General features: G+C 41.5%; 2 long non-coding RNA genes, 5 other non-coding genes and 2 pseudogenes across 25 annotated transcripts in view; all 9 read left to right on the top strand.

The window, feature by feature from the left end:
* The window catches only part of LOC144321158 (uncharacterized), a 107,062-nt gene extending 106,446 nt beyond the window's left edge, over window positions 1-616 (top strand). For 16 of the 18 annotated variants that reach the window (XR_013386901.1, XR_013386902.1, XR_013386903.1 and 13 more), the window contains one exon: window positions 427-615. This is a non-coding gene — a long non-coding RNA (uncharacterized LOC144321158). Of the gene's footprint in view, window positions 1-426 lie in introns of all 18 variants that reach the window. The other 2 variants (XR_013386916.1, XR_013386917.1) reach the window with 1 other exon arrangement.
* A 356-nt stretch (window positions 617-972) lies between these two features.
* LOC144321457 (small nucleolar RNA SNORD113/SNORD114 family) lies at window positions 973-1,042 on the top strand. Its single transcript, XR_013387114.1, has one exon. It is a non-coding gene; the product is annotated as a small nucleolar RNA SNORD113/SNORD114 family (small nucleolar RNA).
* An 892-nt stretch (window positions 1,043-1,934) lies between these two features.
* Window positions 1,935-2,009, top strand: LOC144321430 (small nucleolar RNA SNORD113/SNORD114 family). The gene has a single exon (XR_013387089.1). It is a non-coding gene; the product is annotated as a small nucleolar RNA SNORD113/SNORD114 family (small nucleolar RNA).
* Window positions 2,010-2,882: 873 nt separating this feature from the next.
* Window positions 2,883-2,944, top strand: LOC144321452 (small nucleolar RNA SNORD113/SNORD114 family; annotated as a pseudogene).
* A 455-nt stretch (window positions 2,945-3,399) lies between these two features.
* LOC144321159 (uncharacterized) overlaps window positions 3,400-20,464 on the top strand; it is a 29,268-nt gene continuing 12,203 nt past the window's right edge. Inside the window, exons 1-11 of one of the 2 annotated variants that reach the window (XR_013386920.1) lie at window positions 3,400-3,513; window positions 4,442-4,526; window positions 5,412-5,503; window positions 6,410-6,492; window positions 7,663-7,714; window positions 8,172-8,257; window positions 9,840-9,903; window positions 12,850-12,912; window positions 13,098-13,543; window positions 16,659-16,719; window positions 19,899-19,995. This is a non-coding gene — a long non-coding RNA (uncharacterized LOC144321159). The remainder of the gene's footprint in view (window positions 3,514-4,441; window positions 4,527-5,411; window positions 5,504-6,409; window positions 6,493-7,662; window positions 7,715-8,171; window positions 8,258-9,839; window positions 9,904-12,849; window positions 12,913-13,097; window positions 13,544-16,658; window positions 16,720-19,898; window positions 19,996-20,464) is intronic. The other variant, XR_013386921.1, reaches the window with a different exon arrangement.
* Window positions 3,875-3,945, top strand: LOC144321427 (small nucleolar RNA SNORD113/SNORD114 family). Its single transcript, XR_013387086.1, has one exon. It is a non-coding gene; the product is annotated as a small nucleolar RNA SNORD113/SNORD114 family (small nucleolar RNA).
* Window positions 4,857-4,931, top strand: LOC144321403 (small nucleolar RNA SNORD113/SNORD114 family). Its single transcript, XR_013387065.1, has one exon. It is a non-coding gene; the product is annotated as a small nucleolar RNA SNORD113/SNORD114 family (small nucleolar RNA).
* LOC144321404 (small nucleolar RNA SNORD113/SNORD114 family) lies at window positions 5,842-5,917 on the top strand (annotated as a pseudogene).
* LOC144321462 (small nucleolar RNA SNORD113/SNORD114 family) lies at window positions 9,308-9,381 on the top strand. Its single transcript, XR_013387119.1, has one exon. It is a non-coding gene; the product is annotated as a small nucleolar RNA SNORD113/SNORD114 family (small nucleolar RNA).

The following is a 20,464-nucleotide window of genomic DNA, read 5'->3' on the forward strand; positions in this document are numbered from 1 at the left end:
GTCATGGTCTTATTTTAGATTAATAGATTTTGGTTTACTATTTATGGCTCATTGACAGAACAATTAAACAAATAAAAATATGTAGATCAAAAAGAAGGGTAAGCATTATTCAACTATGAATTTATGTGTTAAGGCAGAAAATATTAATAAAAATTGAAAACACCTATACCTATTAAAACATAAAAAGAACAAGAATTTTACCTTTTTAGCTTAGGATCTTATAGACAGTAATATGTAAAAGTCCGTTTGGTTGTACAAGATCAGTTCCAAATCTGAGTTTCTCCTTTTGTTAAGAGAAAAAATATATATACATTATGAAAAATTATAAATACTTTAGTAATTGAGTAAATAAAATGTAGAAAACAAGAATCATAGTGTATATGGTCTCAATTTTAAAAGTCACTTGCTTTGTTTTGTACTTCTTAGAAATCAAGATGATTTGAGCACCTTCTGTAGTCTATGTTGCATCTCTTTGTTAGGAGGCTAAAGATCATGTGAGTAACAGTCAAAGTTTTTATCTCATTTGGGTGGCTTGTGTAAGGGTATTTAATGCATTATTAAAATTGAAGTATAGTCAAAGATGGCCAACTGTGATAACAATGGGATTTATATGAAGTATTATTTTTAATGCATATATGAAATTCTGAGGAGAATATATGAAACCGATACGTTGATGTTAGAATGATTTTATATACAGATTAGGGATATACAGCATCCTGTTGAATTTTTCCATTGGGTGAAGTAATAGCATTTAAAATTCTTATTATTAAAAAAATAAAAAAATAAAACTCTTATTAATGAAATAATCAATAAACACGAACTAGGGGTGGTAGAAGGGGAGGAGGGCGGGGGGTGGGAGTGAATGGGTGACGGGCACTGAGGGTTATTCTGTATGTTAGTAAATTGAACACCAATAAAAAATTAAAAAAAAAAACAAGGAATAGATGATGGAAATATGGACCAATCCTGCACAAGTGATGATGACAGATGGCATATGAGCCATATGCAATGAATAGTATGTGTCTGGAACTTTGAGACCTAAAACAACAGAAATCTAGCCTATTCCTCTTATTTGAAATGATCTTGTAGACAAATTTCAGAAATACAGAATGAATTTCTATTTGTTCCTTGTTTGTATATAATTTCATTCTGTAGTTCTAATGGGATCAATGGAAGAATCAATAAACAAAAACATAAGAATAGAGTTCCACATTGTACAATTATAAAAATATGTGATGAGACAAAAACACTTTAACATAAATTGAGAACACTGAAATTTAAAGAGAAATTAGTGGTACATGACTGTTTCCTTTTTGGCTAATGGTGATATAGATAGTATAAGTTACAGAGAAAATGTTTGTTTTGGGTCAGTCTCAAGTCAAAGTTGGTCATTTATTTATCAAATATACTCCAAATAATGGTTGCCAAAATGACTAAACAAATGAAGGTAAAAAGCAGGGTACAAAGGAGACAATTTCTTAATTATGTTATCATCTGCTATGATGTGATGCTCTGTACTCCTTAGAATGGACACTCTTGACCTGATTTAAGGACTCTTCCAAGGTCATGAACTCTATGGTTTCATCTTTGTGTGTTAGGAGCATGGAAAACAATGTGAGTAATAGTCAAAGTTTTTGATTTAGTTTGAGTGGCTTTAAAAAAATTATTCACTGAATTATTAAAAAGTACTGAATATAATCAAAGAAGGCTATCCATAGTGATGTTTCATATCAGATTGATATGGAGCATTACGTTGTTTAATCCATAAATGAAACATGGAGTTCAGTTAAATGAAAGAGATTTAATCTCTATGAGAATGATTCTAGAGGTGATTATGGAATCTTCAAGGACTTTATTCTTGTGTTTTTGTGATTTACATGGATTTCCTCATTAATTACTAAACAAATGTAGATGAGAATGAAGATGGGCAATCATGGTCCAGTGATGATAACTGGTGGTTTTTGAATCATATACAATGAATACCTCATGTCTAGAACTTTGAGGTCCCACACAAAAAGACTCTAATCCATTCACCATATTTTTTTCATTTGCCATATTTTAAGACTTGTAGATAGATTTCAGCATTCTACAGTGATCTTTTCCTTGGTCTTTGTGTTCATGAATTTTAAAAATATGATTATAAAAGAATCAATGGCAAGAATAAATTTGCAAATGTATAAATGAATAAAGATGAAGAGGGTGAAGCATTGTTCATTACTAAAATATATAGTTAGGGAGATGAATATTAATATTCACTGGAATGGATAATAAATAGACCAAGTATATTACACCTTTGAGTAAGGGTGGCATGGATGGTGATAGGTAGTAGTATCACCCTGAGTCAGTCAGTCGCGAGTTTGATGTTTATTGCATTGAGAGAAAAATAAATATTACCATACATTAATAAACACTTAAATGATTATGTAAATGAAAGATGAAAACTGTGGGTCAACGGGGAGAATGTCTCATTTTTTTAAATCATTGTGTCTTCAGAGTGGATGCACTGAGCTGATTTTAGCTTTTGCCTTAATTAAGATTATGTTGTCTCTGTGTCAGGAAAGAGACAAGGTGAGTTATAGTCAAAGATCTTAGCTTGGTTTTAATAATTTGTTTAAGAGTATTCTCAGCATTGTTAAAAAGTATTAAACATAATAAAGTTATCCATGGCACAAAAGTAGATATAATAGGAAACATTGTGTTGATTAATAAAATAGGAAAAATATAGTATATATGGGAAAGGATTCCATAGAACAGCATTAATGATATTCAGGCATCTTGTGCTCATGTTTTTCTTGAATAAGTGTGTCTTTTATTAATATCTATGAATTAATGCTTTAATTGAGGGTAAATGTAAAACACATAAAAAAAGTGAGGATCTAGCATGGACCAATGATGATTGGTGGTGTATGAGTTATGGATGATGAGCAATACATATGAGGTTCAACACAATACGTAGTCTATTTCCTGTTTGAAATGATCCCTTAGACACATGTCAGGAGTATACAGATATCATGTTATTATTTTAGATTCACAGATTTAGATTCACTATTACTAATGAATCAGGGATAGAGCCACCAAACAAATATAAATAGATAAAGAAGAGGAAGCATTTTTCAATTATAAACCTATGTGGTGAGGCAAAAAATATTACTAAAAACTGAAAACACTGATGTTCATTCAGAAATAAATGGATTAAGAATGTTATCTCTTTGGTTTAAGATCATGTAGACACTGTTTAGTAAGAGTAAATTTTATTGTTCTGGATCAGATCCAAGTTTGAGATTATTCCTTTTGTTAAGAGAAAAAATATTTGTGGAAAATTAATACATATATCAATAAATAACTGAAATGCAGAAATCAAAGGTCTGTTGATAAGATTTATTTATTTTTGTTTTTTAGTAATCATCTGTTCTGTTCTGTACTCTTCAGAGTGGACACACTTGAGTTGATTTAACACCTTCTGTGGTCACGAGCTCCATGTTGCATATGTGTGCTAGGAGCACAGAGACCAATGTGAGTAGTAGACACAGTGTTTGTCTTAGTTTGGGTGGGTGGTTTAAGAGTACTCAACGTAAAAAAAAAAAAAAAAAGAGTACTCAAAGTATTACTTAAAAGATGGCCAATTGTACAGTAGTGATAAATGTGAGATTGAGATGGTGCATTATACTGATTATTGCATGTATATAAAATTGAGGTTAATTAATGAAAGAGATTGATATGAGAATTATTCATTATGAAGATTAGGGATAAAACTCCTCTTGGGTCTTTGTGAATCACAGTGATTACAAATTATTATTAGTGAATTATGGTCTATTATTAGTGAATTATGGTCAATAAACAGATGGAAATGAATGAAGAAAAAGAGAGACAATACTGGATCAATGATGACTACTGAGGCGTATGAGTCGTATACGGTGAATATGTGTCTGGAACTCTGAGGTCCGACAGAAGAGAAATCTAGTCCATTCCTTTTGTTTAAAGTGATTCTATATATAGAGATCAGGAATATACAAAGATATTTTTGGTCTTTGGGTTCATTGTTTTTCATTTCATTATTATAACTCGATAAGTGAATTGAAAGAAAGAAGTAGAGAAAGAAAAGTGGAATGAAGCATGTCCAATTATAAAAATACATGATAAGGCAAGAAATGCTATTAATATATATTGTTAACACTGAAGTCCAACAGCATAACAGTTACCTCTTAAGTTGGGGGAAATATATTATTAATTACAGACAAACGTTTATGTCCTGGGTCAGCGGCAAGTTGAAAATTATTTTCTTAGGAGGAAATGAAATAAATATACTTGAAATTAATGATTGCATAAATGATTGTCTAAATTAAAAGGCAAGGATTAATGGAGAGAAGGCATATATATATATATATATATATATATATATTTTTTTTTTTTTTTATCATCTGTTCTGCTCTGTACTCCTCAGAATGGAAACACTTGAGAGGATGTAAGCATCTTTCATGGTCTTGAGCTTCTGGTTCCATCTATTTGTTAGTGGCATGGACACCAATGTGAGTAATAATCAATGTTCTTATTTTGGTTTGATTTCTTTATTTAAGAGTATTTAATGTGTAACAAAGTTTGAAAGATAATCAAATAAGGCCAATTGTAGACTAGTGGTAAATACAGGGTGGATTTGAAGCATTCTATCAATGGATGTGTATATGAAAATCTAAGGATATTAATGAGAGAGATATATTGATATGAGAATGATTCTATATACAGATTAGAGATACCAGGACTCTTTTTCAGTTTTTATGAGTCATGGAGTTTAAAAGTATGATTAGTGAATTAATGAATTAATAAATATAGAAATGAATGAAGAGAAAGTGGACTAATCCTGGATCAATGATGACGGCTGGTGGCGTATGAGTCATATACGATGAATGCTACGTGTCTGGAACTCTGAGGTCCAACCCAAAAGAGATCTAGTCCATTTTCTCTTTTTGAAATGATTATATAAACAGATGTCAGAAGAATACAAGGCTTTCATTTTGGTCTTTGCGCTCATGCATTTTCAAACTATTATTACAATTGGATCAATGAAAGAACATTAAAAATGTATAGGTAAAGATGAATAACATTAAGCATTGTTCAATTATAAAAATATCTGATGAGACAAGAAATACTGCTGATATATATTGAAAACTCTGATATTCATTAGGAAGTAAATGGCATAAGGGTGTTACTCTTTAACTAAAGATAATATAGACAGTGTTATCAATAGTCAGTGCTCATGTTCTGGGTCAATGGCAAGACCTATACTGTTTACTTTAGAGAAGATAAAATGTTATCCCAAATAACTACCTAAATGACTGGTTAAATAAAAAGTGGAATGCAAGGACCAATGCAGATAATGTCTCAACCTTTCTTTATCACCTCCTCTGCCTTGTAAGCCTTAGAATGGACACCCTTGAGCTGATGTAAGCATCCTCTATGGTTGTGAGCTCCATGGTTACATCTCTGCATTAAGATCATGGAGACCAATGTGAGTAATAGTCAAGGTTGTTGTCTTGGTTTCAGTGTTTGTTTTTTAAAGGCATTCACATATTATTTTAAAAATATGAAATATAAATTTTGAAGGTTAACCATTGCCCTGGCATAAGTATGGGGTTGATGTGAAGCATTGTTTTGATTAATTTTTACATGCAGCATTGAAATAAATTAATGAAAGAGGTATATTGCCATGAGCAATACTTCTATAGACAGATGTTAGAGATACTTACGGATCTTACTCTCATGTTTTATGACTTTAGGTATTTCTTTTAATATTATTGATGAGTTAATAAAATTCATGTAGACACAAATTAAAATGAGGGCCAAGTCTGGATCAATGATGACCACTGGTGGCGGTATGAGTCATGGATGATGACTACTACATGTCTGGAACTCTGAGGTCCAACACTAATACTATAGAAATCTAGTCTTTTCTTATTGTTGGAAAATATCCTATAGATAGATGTTAGAGATATGTAAGAATCTTTTGCTTCTAAAGTTATGGCTCATAGATTATAATCATATTAATATAAAAGAATCAATGGAAGGATCAATAAAAAATTTAAATACTTAAAGGTGAACAGAGTGAGGCATATTCCAAATTATGGAAAGATGTGGTAAGGAAAGCAATACTATAATATTATGTGGAATGGATAATAAATGGACCAAGGGTGTTACCCCTTTGGCTAAGGATTACATAGGTACTGATAAGTAATAATCAGTTTTGTTGTTCTGAATCAACTAATTGTGGGTTCGACATTTGTTTTATTAAGAGAAAAGTAAGCAAATAGCACAATAAATTAATATTAAATGGCTGAGTAAATGAAAGGTGAAATACGAAGGACCAATGGGTAGAAGATGTCACACTTTATTTTCTGCTTGCTCTTATACTCCTCAGAATGGACACTGCTACACCAATTCTGGCATTCCGTCATGGCCTCGAACTCAATGGTTGTCTTAAGAGCATGGAGACCAGTGTGTGTGAGTAATAGTCAGAGTTCTTGTCTCAGTTTGGGCAATTTAAGAGTAATGAATACATTATTAACCAGTAGGAAATAGGGATACCTGGGCGGCTCAGTTAAGTGTTCAACTCTTGATTTCGGCTCAGGTCATGATCTTTAGGTCTTAAGACCAAGCCCTGAGTTGAGCTCCCACCACAGTGGGGCATCTGCTTGAGATTTTCTCTTTCCCTCTGCCTTTCCCCTTGCTTGTGTGCTCTCTCTCTCTCTCTCAAATAAATAAGTAAATCTTAAAAAAAATGAACTAGGAAATATAATTAAAGAAAGCCAAACAGGACCTAGTAATAAACATGGGAATGATGTGAAACATTATGTTGAGATGTCCGTATGTGAAACACTGAGGCTGATTTAAGAAACAGATCTGATGTCTGTGGGAAATGATTTTATAGATGGATATTAGGGATGTCAAGGCTCTTATACTGGGGTTTTCAGATTCATATGTATTTCTTCATGAGTAAATAGTAAATTAGTGAATAAACCAATAGGCAAGATATAAATGAAAAGAATTAGGGATCCCTGGGTGGCTCAACGGTTTGGCCCCTGCCTTCAGCTCAGGGTGTGATCCTGGAGTCCTGGGATTGAGTCCCACATCAGCCTCCCTGCATGGAGCCTGCTTCTCCCTCTGCCTATCTCTGTCTCTGTCTCTCATGAATAAATAAAATCTTAAAAAAAGAAAAGAATTCACAGGCTTGAATCATTGATAGTGACTGGTAGTGTACTGGTTAAGAATGATGAATGTGTTTGGACCTCTATATGGAAGTGTTAAATCACTATATGGTACACCTGAAACTAATATTACACCATACTTTAACCAATTGGAATTTATTTTATTTTTTTATTTTTTAAAGATTTTATTTGTTTATTCACGAGAGACACACAGAGAGAGACAGAGACAAAGGCAGAGGGAGAAGCAGGCTCCCCACGGGGAACCTGATGCAGGACTCAATCCCAGGACCCTGGGATCATGACCTGATCTGAAGGCAGATGCTCAACCACTGAGACACCCAGGTGCCCCTAACCAATTAGAATTTATTTTTTTTCCAATTAGAATTTAAATTAAAAAATTTAAAAATTAAAAAAAAGAATTCATATTTATTTTCCCTTTTTTTCCTTCATCTACTTTCTTCTACAGAATGGACACACTTGAAATGATTCTGTAATGATCAAGACCTTTTTGATTCAGTGTGAGTAACAGTCTAGATTCTTGTCTTTGTTGGGGCTATTTAGGGTATTCAGGGTTGGCTGTATGATTAAAAAGTATGGAATATAATCAAAGAAGGCCACATAAGGACCAATGATGAGATTGTGTTACAAACCAAGGTTCATGATAAATCTGATCTAGCATAACACATACCCCTTTAAAAAAGAAGTTCTAACCTTTTATCTCTGAGGGTGCAAGACCCAGAGTCAATAATCTGCAGCACTCCTCATTCTTTGCTGGGTGGTTTATTTAGTGGTGCTCATTATATTATTAAAATGGATAACTTAACATATTAATTAATAAAATGGTGGTCTATTCATAATCCAGATGTAATAATGTGGCATGCATCATTGTTTCCGAGAAATTTCTGACACGGTTCCCTCATGTTCGACAATTAAAACCCAAATCTGGTTTGTCAACATCCTCTTTACATTCTGCAGGATGGATGCACCATAGCTAATTAAATTATTCTCCAATCATGAGGATCTTTGCCTTATCACTGCAGGGAAGGAGTATGTCATCCTACGTAAGTAACAAAGTTCTTGGTTTGGTGGTTAGTTTGTGGGTTTTCATATTATCTAAAAAAAAAAAAAAAAAAAAAAAACCCCAAAAGAACTTTCCATCTGTTAACATGCAACACTCTTACAATACCACTGACCATATTCCCTATGCTCTGCCTTTACCCCTGTGACTTGTCCATTCCACAGTGGGGGTCTGTATCTCCCACCCCTTTCACCCATTTTGCCCATCCCATCCCTGCCTCTCAGGTGACTGTCAGTTTGTTCCCTGTACGCATAGGTCTGACTCTGATTTTTGTTTATTCTTTTGGTGTATTTTTTAGATTACACATATAATTGAAATCATACACTCTTTGCCTTTCTCTGACTTATTTTCCTTAACATAATTCCCTCCAGGAATTGTTGAATCACTGTGTTGTACACTTGAAACTAATGTAACATTGTGTGTTGGCTATACTCAAATAAAAAATATATATGGAAAATGTAAACAAAAATGAAAGGAAACAATAAATGTAAATTAACTTTTAAAATGTCATGCATAGACCAAGAATGCGAATCTATTATGAACCACAGCTTATAATTAATCCAATGTAGCACAAATGAAGTTCAAGTAAAAAAACTTAGCTTTTTTCATCCATTTCAAAACTTCCAGTCTCATTTTGTTTGTCCCACTGATTATTTATTTATTTATTTAGTCCCACTGATTATTTAAACATTCCTCTCTTGATAAAGATCTAGGCTGTTACTCATTTCAGGAGTCAGTATTCTAGTTGTTGAATAGGATGATATGGTTATTCACTATAACACCTAAAAATGGTTCAGTGTAATATCTCTTTTTTTTTTTTATTTTTATTTATTTATGATAGTCACAGAGAGAGAGAGAGAGGCAGAGACATAGGCAGAGGGAGAAGCAGGCTCCATGCACCGGGAGCCCGACATGGGATTCGATCCCGGGTCTCCAGGATCGCGCCCTGGGCCAAAGGCAGGCGCCAAACCGCTGCGCCACCCAGGGATCCCTCAGTGTAATATCTAAAAGGTAAAGGCAGAAGGGCCACCCCTGGACCGATGATGTGAATGGAATGCATCTGAATAAAAATTATGATCAATCCTTTTTTGAACCACTGAGGTCCAATGCAAAAAAAGAACTAGTGTATGACTTTGGGGGAATGATCTCAGGAAAGTTTAAGAATCATGGATATTGATTTTATATTATTAGTGAATAAAAGAATGGATCAATAAACAGATAAGGTAAAGAAAAATAGGTCAAAATGTGGACCAATTCATAGGATTTGTTATAAAACAGGAAATGCTACTAATTCAGTTCTGATATACATTGGTCCATTAAGAAAAAAAATATGTAGATTAAGTTGTTACCACTTTGCATAAGAAGCAGCTAGACCAAGGTATTTAATGGTCAATGTTCTGCTCTTAGGATTCCTATATGTTTGATTTATGAAGAAAGAAAAAGTTAAAATTGAACAAATGGTTAATTAAATGAGTGTGTGCCAAGTATGAGCCAGTGATGAATATATTTTATTCTTTCTCATGTCTGCCTTGTACCCTTGAATGGCCACATATTGGCTGCTTCAGTCATTATATTTAATGATGAAGACCCTGACTGTGACCAATGTGGCTAAGGAGAGTAAAGATTACGGTAAGTAGTAGATTGAGTTTTTATTTACAGTTTTGTCTTTTTATTCATGGGGGATGACTATATTATCTAAAAATAATAATTAGCTTCATGCAATCATGAAATGAAATTGAAGAAGACCATGCATGGACCAGTGATAAGAATGTATCCTCACAAGGTCCTGCTTAATTCATTTTGCAAAACTATAAAATAACAACAACAGACAGATCTCCATTCAAAAAATAGATTTGGGCTTTTCTCTCTCAGATTAAGAAGATTATAGACACCTTCTGGTCATAGTCAAAGATCTTGTCCTTGGGCTGATTGTATTTTCTTTGGGTTTTATTACTTTATTAAAAATAATAAATAATTGAGCAAATTAAAAGCAAATATGCTAGAAAAATTACGATGGCCACTGATGGCAAAGGATGTGAGTACTCATGAGACAAGGATTTGTTTCACTTGGGTCAATTATTTCACTACTCTGTTTAAGGAGTATGTAGAGAGACTTACCAGTAAAAATTTCCCCTCTTGTTTAGAAATAAATTCTTTGCTGTTACTTTGTTTTTGAAAAGGAGTAACTGACTAAATTAATAAGCAAGGAAAAATCCATACATAAAGAAAATTAAAGTGGTCAAGAGTATCCCAATGGTAAAATCTTCTGAAACAAGAATTAGGATCAACCCAATTTTGCTTCTCTGAGATCCATTTAACAGAAAATATTTAATCTTTGCCTCTGTGTATAATAAGGACAGACACAGTTGCTAAAATATTCATTGTTTTCATTCTTCTGCTTTGGTGGGTTCATGGATGTTACTATTACCATTGCTGCTGCTGTTACTATTTTGATAAATCGATCTTGGAAAAATTAAATCACAGGAGGCAAAATCCTGGACCAGTGGTGAAAATGTGATTTGAAATGAGGATTATAGTTATTATAGGTCTGCACCACGGACATTTATGAAATAAAGCATTTACCTCTTTTATCTTTGTTTTAGTAGTATATAATAGCATGCAGTACTAGTCTGCATGTTGTATTGAAATAATTTAGATATTTTTGCATGCTACTCACCTGGATTATTTCTTTCCTCTGTCTCAGTCACAAATACTGATGACTTATTTGGAGGTAGTGGCAGGAATTCCCTATTCTAAAATTTTCTGGCCCTTGATGTCTGAGGGAGTGCTAAAATAACTAATAAGCTATTAATTTCAGCTCAACAAACATCGCCCCAAATCCATGTGAGTCTCCGTGTTGGTCATAGCACTTGTATCCGAATCCAGTTTAGTTCCAGTCATTAGGTAGCTCTTTGGGATTAGGTAGAGACTAATTTATAAATGTAACAATTCAATATAATTGGGCAAGTACATGGGTTTCCAGGAACACAGAAGGCGGGCCCTCAGCTCAGTCGTTAAGTATCAGATGCTTTATAAGAGAGATGACCCCTGGGCTGATGAAAAACTTACTTCCCAGGCTGTGAGCTCTGGGAAGTCAGGAATCTTCACCTTCTTATCCACTGTGCTGCCCATTATGCCCAGCTCACAGAGCACATGAATAGACCTTTGTTGAATGAGAAATGGAATAAATGGTGAATGAAATAGAGAATGAATGATGCAGTGAGTTAGTGAATAACTGAATCTTTGAGTAAACAAAGGGAAAATATTGATGAAAATGCAGAGTATGCAAATGAGTTAACACATGACAATGAGTTGAGTAACGAAATGTGCATAAATGTATGATGAATTAATTGATGAGTTAATGCATGGATGAGACCATGTGTAAGTAAAACTGTCAGAAGGAGAATGAGTGAGTGATGAATGAATGAGTGAAAGACAAGCAGCTCAAGGACTCAGTAAGGACGAGTGCACAAATGGATGAGATAATGAATAAGTGAATCCCTGAATGAGCTCCTGAATTACTAGAGAATTGAAAATTAATTAGTAATGAGCGAATGAATGAACCCATGAGTCAATGTATGCATCAATGAGTGAGTAACCAAATGAATTAATTAATAAGCCAAAAGCTGAGTGGGTGAAGAAATTAATAAATTAGCGAAAGAAGGAAGAAGTTGAATAATTTAACCCATGAGTAAATAAATAAGTCCATGAATAAGACAAATTAATGAGCGGATGAATTAGCAAGTGGATGGAGGGATGGAATGGATATTCGGGTGAGTGAATAAAATAATGAATTAGCGAGTGAGTAAATGAGTCAGTGGATGTGAATGTAATCCAAGAACAACTTCACTGAATGAATGAGTGAGTAAATCAGTGAGTTGAGAAATGAGTGAGTGAGTCAGTGATCCACGTGTGAGGCAGGGCATGAGTGAGCTCACACTGGGATCCATTCCCCGATCTCTCCAGAGAGAGCTAGCCACACCCCAACCTCATGGCACGCTGTAAATGCCTCCACTGGGGCACCCGCCCCTTCTACTCCATCACCGGCATTTGTGTACATGTCATCACTAAACGGATGTGCCCCGAGAGCCAGGAACCAGGTCACATTCTTCTCCATATCCCCAGCGCCTGCCCGGCCCGGAGCCTAGGAGGCGCCCAGTAAATTATTGCTGAATGAATTAATGAATAACTAAAAATACATGTGCTTTTGTGGAACTAGGATGGCCCTTCACCGCATAGTCTGGGAACTGTTCTATGGGGAAGTGCGCTGTGTGTCAGATGGTCTGTGGCATCCTCCTACGCAAGTCCACATTCTCCCTCGGGTCCAGCTTCTAGGTTCGGTGCCAGACAGTGAGACAGGATACTGGCAGTTCTGACCGTCCTGGACATTGGCCCATCCTTGGGCAACATTGGCTTGGCATGGGGGAATGGAAGCCCTGGGTCTTCCCGAAAGCTGCTCTTGTCTCTGCCAAGACAGGACGTTGAAAATAACCTGGTCTTGTTTTTATGCCTCCAGCAAGTGGGCCTGCTCCTTGCCTGTGCAAGCAAACCGATTTCCTCTGGTTGTCGTTGCAGGACTCTGGGTTAGACGGGAAGTGCCTCTGGATCTCTGGCCTCAGCTTCATCTGCTTGATGAGGGTAATGGCTGTTATGGGAATTAACCTTGTCCAGCGGGAGCTTGTTAGAAGGCCCACACTATTGTACCTGGGAGGGAACAGAAGCCTCAGAAATCACCTGAAGTAGCTGTAATCGGTGGTTTCAGCTGTATGTATTTGAAAGCTCTCAAATGATAGCCAAGTAATACCCAGATTCCCCTGTCCCAGAAGAATAGCGAGGCCAACGAAGTTCTGGAGGAATGCCAGTTTGGATGGGATGGACCAGCCCAGACCATGCACCTTTAAGGCAGCATAACGTGCCATTCTGCCTGGGGCAGATGACAAGAAAAGTAAGTTGGCAACACCTTTGCCCCATGTGGGGTATTTGCACAAGACCCACCCTCTGCCCCACCCCCCCACCCCTTGTATGACATCCTCCCTCCCTCCTGCATTATATGTTATAATTTTATATTCACTTTATGGCTGACATTAACCACTCCTCTCCCTTTCCTGTCTTGCTGGCTCCCGACCCTGGATTCCGTATCTCACTCCTGGTTTTGCATCCTTTGGCCTTTGTGATGGAACCTGGTCACTTGGCTTGGAATATGGCCTTCTCCTTCCTGACGATTGATCTCAGCTCAAATCACTGGCCTTTCTACTTCAGACTAAATCAAGTAGATATCTCCCCCTGTTCTTAATTGTGGGCATCTGGGACCCTAACTTTGAGTCTTCTGGGTTGGCTATCTCCCATCAGGGCAGCCTCTGGCCTCTCCGGGTCCCCCAAATGCTGAGGGTGGGCAGAAGGATGACCATTGGTGGCTTATAGGCTAGAATCAAAGGTGTGACTGGCAAGTGTGTGGATGTTGGGGATGGGACGTGGGCTCTCACATTCCCCAGGACTGCTAGGTGGACGAGCTGTTTGGATCTCACAGCAGTCAACAGCTTCCAGTTGATTCTAGTCTGTGTTTAACGATGATTGCTCAGCTTTATGCTAAGGTCTATCACCCGTAACCTGCCTCACGCTCACATAGCCCTTTGTCTTCCTGGCTCCTCATGTCCTTCTGTCCAGAATCACCCTGTTGTACTCACAGTACGTCCTGACACTCCTGATGGAGCCCGTGTTATGGGGTTCATTATGACCTGCTGGTTTCTCCCAAAGGGAATGAACTCCTTGAGGATAGAGTCTTCTCTGTGTCATGTAGCCCACCAGAAGGTCGACTTGAGAAAATGTTTGGTGAATTAATTGTCTATTCTTTCATGTATTCAGAAAACATCGGGCTCTTTCTATGGTGCCAGATGCTGCATATAAATGGCAAGAAAAAGCCATATCCTCTCTTTGCCCTTGTGAAGCTCCTAGTCTTGGCTGGGAGATAGATTTTAAACAAATTCTCCCTGCAAAATTCCTCTATTACACTCATGATGAGTTCTATGAAGCCAAGTTGCCATTAGCTTGGTTGACCTGCCTGCTGCCTGGGCTGGGCTGGCCCTCATGACAAGCTCCCTCTGCTTCTCTTCCATGTTCTGGGGTGCTCTGAGAGGGCTGGGCCACAGCCACGGGCAGAACTGGTGGATGGCTGTGGCTCCCTGCGATCAGGTCTTGGGGGTCCTCAGAGATCCTTGGAGGAAAGAGGGGTGAGTGGACTGTGGGGTCTGTGTCGCAGCTGCTTGGTTATTACCTGGGCAGTGGTGAGCAGCCAAACATTGCGTCTCATGCAAGCCCTGTGCTTGTTAAGGATGGCTCCGCTGAGGGTCAGGGTTTGAGCTGCCCATCAATATCCAAGGTTTTGTCTTAGAAGTACTGACAGATGACAAACCAAGGGTACGTTGGAATACATGTTGATCTCTTCTCCCTCCACCACATGGCATTCTGAGTCTCTTAAAACGGCCGCCTGAGAAACCCTAGTGTCACTAGCATCCCTTGGGTGTTCAGTAGCACACCTGGCAGTCGGCACACCGTGACCGATGCCTCCCTCCCTCCACCTCCGACTTCAGTCCTGCCCCATCAGCATGTCTCCAGGGAGTCCCAGAGGCCACCTCTGGCATCCCTTCCACCACACCAGTCCAGACTTCCCTCATCTTGGGCTGGCATCAGCCTCCAGATTGGCCTTTTTGCCCCTCTTCCAGTTTTTTGGTTTTTTTTTTTTTTCTTTGCTGCAGTTAGTACAATCCTTCTAGATTTTTCTAGAATGCATGAAAAAGAATCCATGCTCCCTAGAGCCCTCTTTTGTGTTCTGGAAGCCCAGGAGCTTGGGCTCAGGTTCTTCATGACTTGGCCTGCCATCCTGCCTCCACCACACACTCCTGACCCTGTGTGGCACCCTGCAGACCCTCCCTGAGTCTGTGCATCTGCATCTCTGTGCCTTTGCACATGCTCCTGCTCTGACCCTGTCCTCACACTGCTCAGTAGTTGGACAGCTTGTCCTGTCTCCCCCTGGTGGATTGGGTCACCCCACATTTGGAACTGTTGCATGGCCATGAACTTGACCTCCATTCAGAAACCTCTCCTGTGCTTGGTGTAGGTGTTCGCCTTCCCAGCCTGGTGGTGGGTGCTTGGTCTTGGGTGTCTTGGACCCCACTCTGTCTGGGACAAAACCTGTACAGAGTGGTGGGTTCATCTGTCAGAAGCTGGTTGAATGAGACCATGAATGGACGCACATAAGAAGGATTGTGAGGCCATTCTGGGGCAGATTCTATTCCTGGCAGAGAACTGGGGTCCTTAGAGCTGGGAAATAGCACCTCCTCATTACTGAGGCCTGTCCTCTTCTCCAGCCAACTCCACTTTGCCTTCCGCCTGCGACTCATTAAGAGATATGTAACCTTAATCCTTGAAATTGCCTGGGACGGAGCGTGTTTTCACTCAAGGACATGAACATGGAGATTTTATTCCTCCTTAAATAAATCTCACTCCCCCAGGACGTTTGGACAGGATGTGGGCAATTGGACCAGGGCTTGAAACTGAACGTCTTGCAAAAGGCCTGTTTGAAAATTTGAAACCCCGTGGCCACTGGCCAGAGCCGGGCCTGGTTTGTGGGGGTCGCTGGGGCCTCCTCGCAAAGCAGGGAAGTGAAGATTGAAAACAAACCTTCAGCTGTCACTGAGCAGGCCCATGGTCTGCAAACAGAATTCCGCGGTTCGGTTTTGCTTCTCGAACGAAACTGGAGTGAGCTTGCTCAGCCCCATCAGCTCTTCCTCCAAGCTTTTGGCGGAGGCCTCAAACCCTCCTGGAGCCAGAGGGGAGTCTGAGTTGGTCCTGGAATGGAGAGGCCGAGAATGTGGTGCTAGCTGGGACCGGGATGCTCAGCGGCAGGCCCAGCTTAGGGTTCGACCTTCCCGTGGAGGGTGGGCGGTTCCGGGTGGGGCCGGGCACGGGAGCCTGGGCATCCTGACGCTGATGGAAAGGGTAACATTATATTATATTATTATTAAAACATTATATCATGCCTGTCGTCACCAGGCACAGCCAAGAGTTGCCCTGCTTCCCCCAGAGACAGGTGACATCAATTCCTCAGTGTGGAGAGGCCTGGGGAGGGCAGTCGTGACTCGGGGCTCGGGGCTCCCACTTCCCAGAGTGGTGGCAGAGGCTGGCACCCCAGAGTCACAGGTGCAGCAGGGCGGGGGGACACAGGGACACACAGGCCCCAGAGAAGGGGTCTCAGTGTTTGAGCCCTTGTGACGGGCTGTCCCACTGTCCCTGCTGAGCCATGAGTGAGCCCAGGCCCTGGACTGGCCTCTAGGACAGGGAGATGTGTGGCCTTTCATTCTCTGTTGACATTTGTCTTTCTCTGCCAGGGAAGAGTGGTCTGTGTCTTCAAAGTCACCATGTTCCGGGCTCCTGATCTGTAAGAGAGAAGTAAGTTTCATTCATTTGTCCCGCAGAAGTCTTGCTGCATGCCATGCCCCATAGAGCTCTCCCCTGAGCTGGGGTTCCCCACGGTGGGTGGCCTCCTGCCGGGCCCCCTGAGCCAGCACCCCCTCTACCGGCCCACCACGCTCACTGGGCCTCAGTGGCTACCTAGGACCTTCACAAAGGGTGACATGTCCTTCTTCCCTCCATCTGAGACTTGGGTTGGAGCCAACAGCTGCCCAGTCTCAGTGTCCCCATCTGTAAACACGGGAGAAAGATGATGGTAGGAGTCTCCACATCACCATTTTGTCTATCCTGTAGGGGGTGGGGGGTGGGGAGGAAGAAAGATGCCTCTCCCTTGGACTCTGGTCCCACCCCTCCTCCTCACTGTCCTCCAGGCCCTTGATCCTCACTGGTCACTTGGGGACCGGTTTGTTATATTTTCTTTTCCCTCAGATCAACACAATAAAATAAAAGACAGTCCTGCTAGCTTGGCAGGGGCCGGACCCTGTGCCCCTGCAGATGTTCCCGGTGTCAGCAGGAGCCAGTGGTCCCCACCGGCCGGGGCTGCTGGCCGATGTCCAGAGGGGACAAGGGCAGGCCTGGGCACATGTGTCCCTGCCATGGCCTCTCGTTCCTCAGGGGCCTCCTCTTCTCTGCTGCCTCCTGGGTGCCCCTGGGATTCTGGCCTCATTTACTGGCGGGCCCACCATGGGGTTCTCTGGGGAACTTCCCCAGGCCAGAGTTCAGACTTTTTAAAGAGGCATTCGTCTAACCCCCTGTGCCCCTGGGGTCCCCTGCTGCTTCCCTGCAGCTTTGGGCCCCTGCCCCTCATGTTCTTGCTCAGCCTTCCTATACATACCCCTCGTATAGGCCCTCCTCCTGCCCTCCTGATCCCGCCGCTCTGCACGTCACCTATCCAAATATTTTGTACCCTGGTGAGCCGTGGGCCCACATTCCTTGGTCTGGCTGTTTATGCAGGTGGTGGGAGCTCATCCACCTTGGGAAAGCCATACTCGAAGTGTAGGGGTGGCCCCCCAAAGGTGGATGCATTCCCCTCGAGCCACAGAAGACGATGGGAGTGGCCTGGGACCCTCTGGCCCGAGGCCTTCCCTTGGTGGGTCTCCTGGCTCCTCCCAGGGCCATATCTCCTCAGTCACCCCTTCCCGGGGCCCGTGCTGCATGCAGACTTGGGTTCCTACTGGGAGGAGAGAGAGGCAGAATGGAAGTGGGGAGCTGGTGTTGGTTGGCTGATGAGGCCTCCTGTGTGATGGCTGTTCTCTGGGGGGCAGCGGGGCACAAAATAAAGGGGTTTTGTGAGCTAGAAAGCACTGGAAAGGTATTAGAGAAACAAGGAGGGAGATGCTCATAGGGCGTCCACCCCTCCTTTCCCCTCCCCCATCTCCCCCAGAGCTGGCCCCAGTAGGTGGGTGCTGCTACCTTGCATCTCACTGAGGACTCCTGGTACCACAGAGGGTGCATCATCAGTCCCCCACTGCAGAAAAGGAAACTGAGGCTCAGATGAGTACAGTGAGCCCAGCGATGTCCCCAAGTCTAGGGCGTGTCCCACACCCTCACAGCAGCTCCCGTGCTTGTTGCCTCCCCTGAATGCACAGGATGGACAGGTGCAGCAGAAGGGTGCCTTGAACTCAGAGCCCAGATGTCTGTTGTCCCACCTGGGAGATTGGTGGCACCGTCCTCCTTCATGTTAGAGGCTTGGGTCCTAAGAGCCTGGCAGTACATGTTTATGGTTTGCTCATCAGGACCAAAGAACGTAACAAACTTTTATAGCTAAGTGACCTTTGTAAAAGCCCTTCAGTGTCTGGAAAACTCCTTCCTGCTCCTGACAGTTGCCCCTAATGGCATGCTTCAAAATACACAGAACGTACAGGCTGTAGAGCTAGCTCGCTCCTGGCCTGGCCCATCAGGGGAGTGGGGGCGGGACCACCCTTAGCCCACCTGAGCTTGCTCCCTACCAGAGCCCACTGGATGCCCGCTTGCCCCCAAAGTCCCCCTGCCATGACCTTAGGGGCTGTGTTAACTGGGGGGCATCCATCTGTTGTTGAGACCAGCCCACTTCTGTCCCTGCAAGGAGAGCGGCCAAGGAATGGTGTGGCTAGAACTGTCCAAAAACGGGCAAGGCAGTAAGCAGCCCAAGCACAGCTCCGAATCCAGGATCGGGGCATAGCCGGGGGTGGGTCTCAGCCCGTGAGTCAGGACTGCTGGCAGCTATAGGAACAGCCACCCAGCACAGGGGGCTGCAGGTCAGTTAGTGTCTGGCTCTGGGTTGGTGCTATGCAGGGTTTATGGATGGGCATTAAGCCCTTCACAGCTAAATAAAGATAATGAAAGTTTAATAATAATTGATAATTGATAATTTGGTTTACTCCTGGGGGGACTCGGGGTCACCGACAATAATAGTCATACTAGCAACAGCAGTAACTCAACAGGTGGGAATCTGAAGGCTCTGATCTGCGAGGCGGGCCCCACAGTTCCTTGTCCTGCCTCCTTCCCCTCCTTCACCTTGCCCAGCCTGAGCGTCTTGAGATGCCCATCCACCCCTCCTTCCTTTTTTATTCTTTTTTGAAGAACTATGGGAATTTAATATACTATTTTCACAACTTTTCTATAGATTTAAAAGTTTTGAAAAAAGGTAAAATGATATATTCATATTCTATAACCCAGCAATTTGGAGAAATAACCAGAAAATCACACACATATTCAGCACAAGGAGCTTTATCACAGATCAAAGTTGGAAAACAACCTAAATATGATAAACCACAATACGTGACACCAAACACCCAACAACAAAAACAAATCACATTTTTTTCCTCAAGAGTATCTATGTGGAAAAATTTCAGGATAGACCACTGAAGGAAAAAGTTGCAACACTGAATGTATGACCCCGTCCTTTCTGTCACTCTGGGAGGGTCTTCTGACCCAGAGGTGCTCGGGATCTGCCCTGCATGGAACTCCCACATTGCATTCATACCTGTTTGTTTCCCATGTAATTCTGAGTGGCTGGAGGGCAACAGCCAGCTCTGATCCAGCTGTTGTGTGTCCCTGATGCTGGCCATTCCCCAAGTACCCTTTGTGAGTGTTTGCCAGTTACCCCTACCCTGTGAGTCAGACATGTTCATACGGGTTAGATTTGGTCTTGTGACATGGCCCTTTTGTCTTGGAAGGTCATCCATCCACAGGGAGCCATGGAGGAGTGGTTTCTTGAGCATGAGTTATCCCGGGGACCACCACCTTTGATGGGGGCACCACTTGCTTCACTGGGTGAGTTCTGCTTTTTCCTGGTTGTACCTTAAAAGGCATATATGCCATGATGAAGAGCCACACATGGTCTAGGTAATATGAAGACTATAGGTGATCCAACATGGACCCGGTGCATGTGTAAAGGCCTCGGAGGGGCCGGAATGCACGCACTGCCCATCCAGGGCATTGTCAGGCAGAGGCTGGGCTGTTTCTGGCAGCTGCCTCTCTGCGTGGAGGGCAGATTGGCCACATAAGCCACTTAGAAGTTGCCCATGGCTGCACTAGAGAGTGTGCAGGCAAGGAGTGAGGCCAGTAGGGGTCGACCCCAGACAGCTGTCCCTGGTCCCTGGTCCCTGGTCCCATCCAAGTGGTAGGGACCGTGTTCACTTCACAGCTGACTGGCCACCAGACTCCTTTTTGGCAGCTTGAGTTGGGACTCAGCTTAACCTTCATGCTCCTGGCAGCAAATGAGTCTTCTTTTAAAAATTAT

This window comes from Canis aureus, chromosome 9, assembly GCF_053574225.1.
Source record: "Canis aureus isolate CA01 chromosome 9, VMU_Caureus_v.1.0, whole genome shotgun sequence".
In the NCBI taxonomy this organism is placed as follows: domain Eukaryota; kingdom Metazoa; phylum Chordata; class Mammalia; order Carnivora; family Canidae; genus Canis; species Canis aureus.